An 8,997-nucleotide genomic window follows, 5' to 3' on the forward strand; every position below is an offset into this window, starting at 1 on the left:
TGGAAGGGAGAGAAAGAGAAGGAGAGAGGGCAGGAAAGGGGAAGAGAGAGGGGTAGGGGAGAGGTAAGGGAAGAAAGAAGGGGAAGGAGAGGAGGAAGGAAGGAAGTAGAGAAGGGAGGGAAGAAGGAAGGGAAAGGAGAGGAGGGTGGAAGGGAGAGAAAGAGAAGGAGAGAGAGTAGGAAAGGAAGAGGGAGAGTGGAGGAGAGGTAAGGGAAGAAGAAAGAGGTAAGGAGAGGTGGGTGGAAGGGAGAGAAAGAGAAGGAGAGAGGGTAGGAAAGGAAGAGGGAGAGTGGAGGAGAGGTAAGGGAAGAAGAAAGAGGTAAGGAGAGGTGGGTGGAAGGGAGAGAAAGAGAAGGAGAGAGAATAGGAAAGGAAGAGGGAGAGTGGAGGAGAGGTAAGGGAAGAAGAAAGCGGTAAGGAGAGGTGGGTGGAAGGGAGAGAAAGAGAAGGAGAGGTGGGTGGAAGGGAGAGAAAGAGAAGGAGAGAGGGTAGGAAAGGAAGAGGGAGAGTGGAGGAGAGGTAAGGGAAGAAGAAAGAGGTAAGGAGAGGTGGGTGGAAGGGAGAGAAAGAGAAGGAGAGAGGGTAGGAAAGGAAGAGGAAGAGTGGAGGAGAGGTAAGGGAAGAAGAAAGAGGTAAGGAGAGGTGGGTGGAAGGGAGAGAAAGAGAAGGAGAGAGGGCAGGAAAGGAAGAGGGAGAGTGGAGGAGAGGTAAGGGAAGAAGAAAGAGGTAAGGAGAGGTGGGTGGAAGGGAGAGAAAGAGAAGGAGAGAGGGTAGGAAAGGAAGAGGAAGAGTGGAGGAGAGGTAAGGGAAGAAGAAAGCGGTAAGGAGAGGTGGGTGGAAGGGAGAGAAAGAGAAGGAGAGATAGTAGGAAAGGAAGAGGGAGAGTGGAGGAGAGGTAAGGGAAGAAGAAAGCGGTAAGGAGAGGTGGGTGGAAGGGAGAGAAAGAGAAGGAGAGAGAGTAGGAAAGGAAGAGGGAGAGTGGAGGAGAGGTAAGGGAAGAAGAAAGAGGTAAGGAGAGGTGGGTGGAAGGGAGAGAAAGAGAAGGAGAGAGGGCAGGAAAGGGGAAGAGAGAGGGTAGGGGTAGGGGAGAGGTAAGGGAAGAAGGAAGGAGAAGTAGAGCAAGAAGGAAGTAGAGAAGGGAAGAAGGAAGGAGAAGGAGAGCAGGAAGGAAGTAGGGAAGGGAGGGAAGAAGGAAGGGAAAGGAGAGGAGGGTGGAAGGGAGATAAAGAGAAGGAGAGATAGTAGGAAGGGAAGAGTGGAGGAGAGGCAAGGGAAGAAAGAGAAGGAGAGGAGGGTGGAAGGGAGAGAAAGAGAAGGAGAGAGGGCAGGAAAGGGGAAGAGAGGGGGGTAGGGGAGAGGTAAGGGAAGAAAGAAGGGGAAGGAGAGGAGGAAGGAAGGAAGTAGAGAAGGAAGGGAGGGAGAAAAGAAAGGGAAAATAAGATGATGTTACAACAGGCGCTAGGGATGGTAAACAAAGCAACTCAAACTGTATATTATAACCTTTTAAATGGAATAACAAAAGTATAAGAATGGCAAGGAAAAAGAATAACCATGTGAATGTATACCTATAATTGTATGTAAGGGAATAAATGACAGTAAGAATATAAAGCACAATATAGGTAAACAATATTTGGTTATAAATAGCTAGGTATAAATAAATATAGAATTGTACATAAAAATGGGTAACGAATAAGGAGACCATGAATGCAAGATAGAAAGGTATAGAAGGGAAAACACTAACTGCAAAGAAACCGATACAGAACTGCTGCATGATATACGATGGAACTTCTTGTTCCTATGTTGTTTTAAGTCATGTGTCTGTTTTTGTTGATGTGTTTATGTGTTTAAAATAAAATAATATATTTTTTTAAAAAAAGAGAAAGGTGACTTAGGCAGGCGCAAGGAAAACGATCTAGGTCTATCTAAGTGAGAGGAAAGCATTCTGGGTGCTGCTGGCATTTGGAAGGACGGGGATGGTCGTGGGACTCATCCAGTATCTTAATGCAACTATTAAATAAGCCCCACGTAGCATAGGCTGCAAGCTGGACCCCTCCTCTCCTATCAACACTGATTGGGTTTGGCTCTGGGGGGAAAGGAAGGAGGGAAGAACCAACAAAACACTGCTATCCATGCCAAACCCCCAACACCAGAAGGATCCACCAGAGATCAGTGCCCTCTGAGCCCCATAATTCATAGTTTGTTTAATAATGACAGCTGAATAAGCTAATTTCTTGTTTCCTATTTTAAATGCCCCAGGTTGATCTGATGAATATTATTATGCTTAATTTTCTTTTATCAGATAAGAAAACATTTGTTACACAAAGTTGCAAAACGTTGCATTGTCAATATTTATAAACATTAAATGCCACTGAATAAAAAGCTCATGGGGACTTCCTTAGGCATTTTTTTTACAAGATTGGTAAAAAATCTTGGCGACTCCGGCCCTTTGGAACAAGCTTCCCACAGAGATTCGGACCCTCACCTCTTTCCAGGCCTTCCGAAAAGCCGTTAAAACCTGGCTGTGTCGGCAGGCCTGGGGTCAATGAGTTCCCCTCCACTCTCGAATCGTGTGGCTGTTGGTTGTTTTAAATGCCCTGTATTTTTTTGTTGTAGTTTTTGTGTTTTTCCCTTCCCCTCCTTGGGTTTGTGCGCCACCCTGAGTCCCGCCGGGAATAGGGCAGCATATAAATAAAATGAACCTTCAACCTTGAACCTTAAATGTTTTTTATTGCCATTTGTTTCCTTGGTGGGACATAATTTTAGAGTCACAAAACTGGCGTTAAAAATACAGGTAGATTTGAGGGCTTAAGAAGATGAGAAGGAGAAATAAATGTATGTGTTGTTTCAATATAAGTATACAGTTTAGTTATAGTACGTTAAGCGGCCAGCTAAATGCACAAGGAAGCCCAATAATCTCTGAGAAGATGGTCTTCACAGATAGTCATATTGCCATCAAGCCTAATAGGCATTGATCTTCATGACTTCCGTGAATGGGTCCAGCCATTTTGTTCTAGTTTGGTCTTTTTATAATCCAATAATCTCTCTGCTACAATCTGTCTGAGGATTTCTGTTCATTCAAGATACATCTTTGTGATTCAAGACACACAGTAAATATTGTGGTTGGGATGAACAGAAATAAAAGAAAGGTTGGGAGTTAAAGGGCATGGATGGCTTAAACTGATTACCCTCTTTTTGATAGCAGTTCAAATGCTGTTTTCAATGGGTGAATAGAAATCCCAAGCAGGAATCCTGACTGTCTTTAATATTCTGGAATATGAGGGCACTTACTTTCAAAAAGAACAATGTTTAGCATAAGAGCTATGTTTTCCTCTGTTTATCTGATCGTGGCACGACAAAACCGCGCTCGACTAAGCCGCGCCCGATTAAACCGCATCGCTGACGTCATCAACAGGGCGACAACAGCGAGCGCGGAGAAAGAAGGGCGCTTTAAATAGCGCTTTGAAAGCAAGCCGATTCAAGTTAAGGTAAGGGTTAGGTTTAGGGTTAGGTTTAGGGTTAGGTTTAGGGTTAGGTTAAGGGTTAGGGTTAGGTTTAGGGTTAGGTTAAGGGTTAGGGTTAGGGTTAGGTTTAGGGTTAGGTTAAGGGTTAGGGTTAGGTTTAGGGTTAGGTTAAGGGTTAGGATTAGGTTTAGGGTTAGGTTAAGGGTTAGGTTTAGGGTTAGGTTAAGGGTTAGGTTTAGGGTTAGGTTTAGGTTTAGGTGTTAATTTTAGGTTTAGCGTTTACAGCGTGCTTCTGTCTCCGTGCTGTTGTCGCGCTGTTGATGATGTCAGCTACGCGGTTTCATCAAGTGCGGTTTCGTCGAACACGGTTTTGTGGTGGAACCTATCTGATTATAGATAACGGACAGCAGTTTGTTTTGTATATAGAAGCTAACATTAATGTTGAAAAAAATTATCTATAGAAATGTATAATCCCCTATCACTAAGCAAGTCACCCGTTTGGTATCAGAAGCTGCAGGTGCTTGATCGGCAAGGTATCTAAATGACCTGATCTCCCCAAAACAAAGAATAGCTTTCTTCAGAGCCAGATTTAACATTCTTCCTTCAGCACTCCTCCAGGGCAGGTATAAGAGAACACCTATTGCAGAACGGGTTTGTATACGTGGTAAAGGAGAAGTGGGAGATAATTCACATGTTCTATTACACTGCGAGCTATACAGAGCTTGTAGGTCTGCACATATTAGAGAAATTGCCAGGGAGGGCAGACCATTTTTATCTAGGCTTTCTCCTCCAGGACACTAACCCGGTTATCACGTATGCAGTGGCAAAGTTCTGTGTGGCTGCAATGTCCATAAGAAAAAAATTGGCTACAGAAGTATAGTTGTCATCTTGTACCAATTATCTGGACATACCTTTAACAATCTTTGGACCATTATGTTATTATCCACTTTTAATGTCAATACTTTTTAATTATATTTTAATGTTAGTATTTTTTAATATAGTGTAAAAACTAATGTGTATTGCTGGTCTTTGACCGTAATAAAGATTTTACTTTTTTTTTTTAAATACATATAGTCCAAAGTATACCATGACATTTTAACAAACTTTTTTAAATATTCTTTTTTTATATATATTTCTCATATATACATTCACAATTATATGATCTCATAACTGTTATTAATAATATGTATTTGTAACAATTTTTCTCCCCTACAGTTGACAATTTACTTGAAATTGCTTTCTTACCATCCCCTAAACCCATCTTAACTTACAACAATCCTACTTCCTCTTCCTTCCTTCCCTCCTACCTTCCCTCCTTTCTTCTCTCCTTCCTTCCCTCCTTCCTTCCCTCCCTCCTTCCCCCTTCCCTCCCTCCCTTCTTCTCTCCTTCTCTCCTTCCCTCCTTCCTTCCCTCCTTCCTTCCCTCCTTTCTTCTCCCCTTCTCTCCTTCCTTCCCTCCTTCCTTCCCCCCTTCCTTCTCTCCTTCATTCTTCCTTCCCTCCTTTCTTCTCTCCTTCCTTCCCCCCTTCCTTCTCTCCTTCCTTCCCCCCTTCCTTCTCTCCTTCATTCCCTCCTTCCTTCCCTCCTTCCTTCCCTCCTTTCTTCTCCCCTTCTCTCCTTCCTTCCCTCCTACCTTCCCTCCTTCCTTCCCCTCTTCCTTCTCTCCTTCATTCCCTCCTTCCTTCCCTCCTTGCTTCCCTCCCTCCTTCCTTCCCTCCTTCCTTCCCCCCTTTCTTCTCTTTCTTCTCTCCTTCCTTCCTTCCTCCTCTCCTTTCCCTTCTCTCCTTTACTTACTTACTTACTGCAGGTGCTTGTTCGGTCACTCTGTATGTTTATGGAGACCAGATTTTTTCTTTCCAGGAAGAGGCATGCAGCCAGTTTACTGGATTAAAGGAATGCAAAGCATTTATGACTACAAGCATAATCTGATTTCCCAGGAGAGAATCTGGCCAGAAGTGATGTTAATCTGGGAGTGAGTCAAACTCTCTGGTTCAAAAACTTCACTGCAGTTGTTTCCTCGAAGAATTTCGAGACAGCCCAAGACTACACTTTATTGCAAGCAGGGTTAATTATCCAAAATTGACAGCTGAATGGGCATCACTTGTTAGAGGAGAACTTGGAAATGGATTCAAACAACTTTGTCTCAATTTACACCATCCACCGACCACTCTAACACTAACCTCTCCCCCTACCAAGTCTTTACTTTGCATTTTCTCACGTCTGTAGACAAGGTAACAATCCTGTCTTCGTGTCTTTTACAGAAGCCTGACAAAGAGAGTGAATTTATATCCCAGACACACAGATCAATACTTTAGTTTTATCAAAAATTAGGGCCATTTTCACATGTTACTCAGCTTGCAATAAAAAGATTGCAGCTATTCACAACTGTCTGTCAGGATAAGTATATATGATGGATGGTTTGTATTTCTAAGTACAGTTTGTTCACATATTAGTAAGCATTAGGTATAGAGAGCTGGCTGCACTTCCAGATATTGAGCTACAACTGTTACAGAGGTGGGTTCCTACCAGTTCGCACCTATTCGGTAGAACCGGTTCGTCAAATCTACCGAACCGGTTAGAAGAAGTTCCACCAGTAGACCTGGAAAGCAGGCCACACCTACAGAAGAGGTTCCAAAATTTTTTGAAACCCACCACTGGTCCTTGGATATGATTATTCTACACTATCATGCTCATATTTATAAAACTCAGTGCCGCGTTTGTGGTGCAATCAGAACATTGCGTGTGTTGAAGTTGTTTTCACGCAAACCAAAGATGCCTTTCAAAAAACAAGTGTACATCATATTCTTATGCATGCCAGTGCTGTGTGTGAGGTAATTTAAGGTGGTTCTGACAAGTGTCGTCGGCATCTTCATATCTGGTCACATGGGCGGCAAGCCACTCCTACAAAGTAGGCCACACCCACAGAGTAGGTTCAAACAATTTTTGAAACCCACCACTGAACTGTTAGTAGGCTTCATCATTAGTTGTGCTGATTGAAGTTGCAAGAAATTGTAATTCAAAAGCAGGCAAATGCAAGTAGATAAACAGGCACCACTTTGGTGGGAAGGTAACAATGTTCCATGCACCTCAATGTATAGTCATGCTGGCCATGTGATCACGGAAGCATTTTTGGACAACGCTGACTCCCTCAGCTAAGAAACAGAAATGAGAAGTTGTGTCCCCCAGTCATGTCCCCCAGAGTCGGACACCACTGGGCAGGAGAAACTTTTATCTTTCTTCAGTTCTGTTGTACTTTTCTATAAAAGCTGAGTTTATCTTTGAATACTATACTAGGAGCATCAGTCCATGTGGGTACAAGAAAGACAAAGGATTAGATGAAACTTGAATTGAATTGAATTGAATTTGAATTTACTTTATTTGTATGCCGCCCTTTTCCCTGAAAGGGATTCAGGGCGGCTCACAATTCAAAGGAGGGGAGAAACAGACAAGTTACAAAACATGAAGACCATACACAATTAAAAAAGCACAACAATCATACCATTCGAGTGGGGCTACAAGTCTTTAGCCCCAGGCCTGTCGGAACAGCCAGGTTTTAAGGGCTATGCGGAAGGCCTGGAGGGTGGTTAGGGTACGAATCTCCACGGGGAGTTCGTTCCACAGGGTCGGAGCAGCCACAGAGAAGGCCCTCCTCCGGGTAGTCGCCAGTCGACACTGGCTGGCTGATGGAATTCGGAGGAGGCCTAGTCTATGGGATCTTATTGGTCTAGTGGAGGTAATTGGCAGTAGGCGGTCTCTCAACTAGGATGAAACCTGGAACTAGGATGAAACCTGGATGTGTTTTAATTTAAATGTAAGACTAATAAAATTAGATTTTGGAAAAAAAATACTAATTCAAAATGGATGTTGCCATCAATTATCCTTTAGAATTTTGATTTTATGAATGAATTAACTAAACTTTTGTTAAGTTTATTTGCTAATAGAGTCCTTGTTACCGGATTCATTTTTGGTGGAATATAGAAGCTGCTTTGAAAATGTATAGATCTCTAGATTAACTATTTTAATCTTATTGACCTTTGGAGAATCTGTGTTATTATATTTTACTAATAACTTTACTTTCTAAGTGTAATTGATCTAATATTTATGTTTTTTTTCTTTTTTTAAGTATACCTCTTTGATAAATATGTTATCCTCTTATTACTATTTCATGGCTTTCCATCAAAGGTTTCTGAAGTCCTAATGCAAGTTAAAGTTGTACTTACTATGCCAGATTTATAACTAGTTAATATAATGAGTTTGTGTTGTTATTTTTTTCCCCTTTTCCACTTGTTTTGTTGGAATTCTGTAATCTTTCTTTTGCCTGATTATTTTAATTTCAAAGGTAATTTCTTTTGCCAACATTAGGTGGCGTCTTTTCCAAGTGTGCCAGATTTTAATATCTTGACTATGAGGAATTACAGTATCTCTATTCCTTAAGATTTTAAAAGTACTATAAGGCTTTACTTAATGTAGCTCTACTTATTGTCACTCATGCCCTGAGGTTGTACTAAGTGTAAATGAGTAGAGCCTCAGTGTCACTCATGTCCTGGTCACTTCTAGAATGAATTTGTATTTGTATTTGTATTTTATTTAAATGTATAGGCCGCCCTTTTCCCTGAGGGGACTCAGGGCGGCTTACAATTAATGGGAAGGGAGTGTAGGACAAAACACAAGAAAGAAAAAAAATGTGAATAATAAAAAATAAACCAATAAAACACAACATTCATTCAGCATTCGGGTGGGGCCAAGTACAGGTCTTATCCCCAGGCCTGACGGGATAGCCAGATCTTGAGGGCTGTGCGGAAGGCCTGGATGGTGGTGAGGGTACGAATCTCCACGGGGAGATCGTTCCATAGCGTCGGAGCTGCAACCGAGAAGGCTCTCCTCCGCATAGTCGCCAGTCGGCACTGGCTGGCGGATGGAATTCGGAGGAGGCCTAATCTATGCGATCTGATGGGACGGAGGGAGGTAACTGGCAGAAGGCGGTCTCTCAAATAGTCAGATCCACTACCATGGAGAGCTTTATGAATGGTGAGTAGCACCTTGAAGCGCACCCGGAGATCAACAGGTAGCCAGCGCAGCTCACGGAGGATCGGTGTTATGTGGGCGAACCGTGGTGCGCCCACGATCACTCGCGCGGCCGCATTCTGGACTAGCTGAAGTCGCCGGATGCTCTTCAAGGGCAGCCCCATGTAGAGCACATTGCAGTATTCCAGCCTAGAGATCACAAGGGCTCGAAATAGTGCTACATGCTCTACATGGGGCTGCCCTTGAAGAGCATCTGGAAGCTTCAGCTGGTGCAGAGTGCAACTTTATGGATAGTTACATCCATGACTCAACAAAAGCGTGAACGTCATAAGCGTGCCGACAACACCGCAGCACTAAAACCGCGATGTCAAAAGCGTGCCGACAACAGCGCGCCGATAACAGCGCGCCGACAGAAGCACGATTTAATTTAAGGTAAGGTTTAGGGTTAGGTTTAGGGTTAGGTTTAGGGTTAGGGTTGGGTTTAGGGTTAGGTTTAGGGTTCCATTGCAGC

The sequence above is a fragment of the Thamnophis sirtalis genome, unplaced genomic scaffold (assembly GCF_051295495.1).
Source record: "Thamnophis sirtalis isolate CommonGarterSnake01/CBP01778 unplaced genomic scaffold, rThaSir2_p1.2 scaffold_1, whole genome shotgun sequence".
Lineage (NCBI taxonomy): Eukaryota > Metazoa > Chordata > Lepidosauria > Squamata > Natricidae > Thamnophis > Thamnophis sirtalis.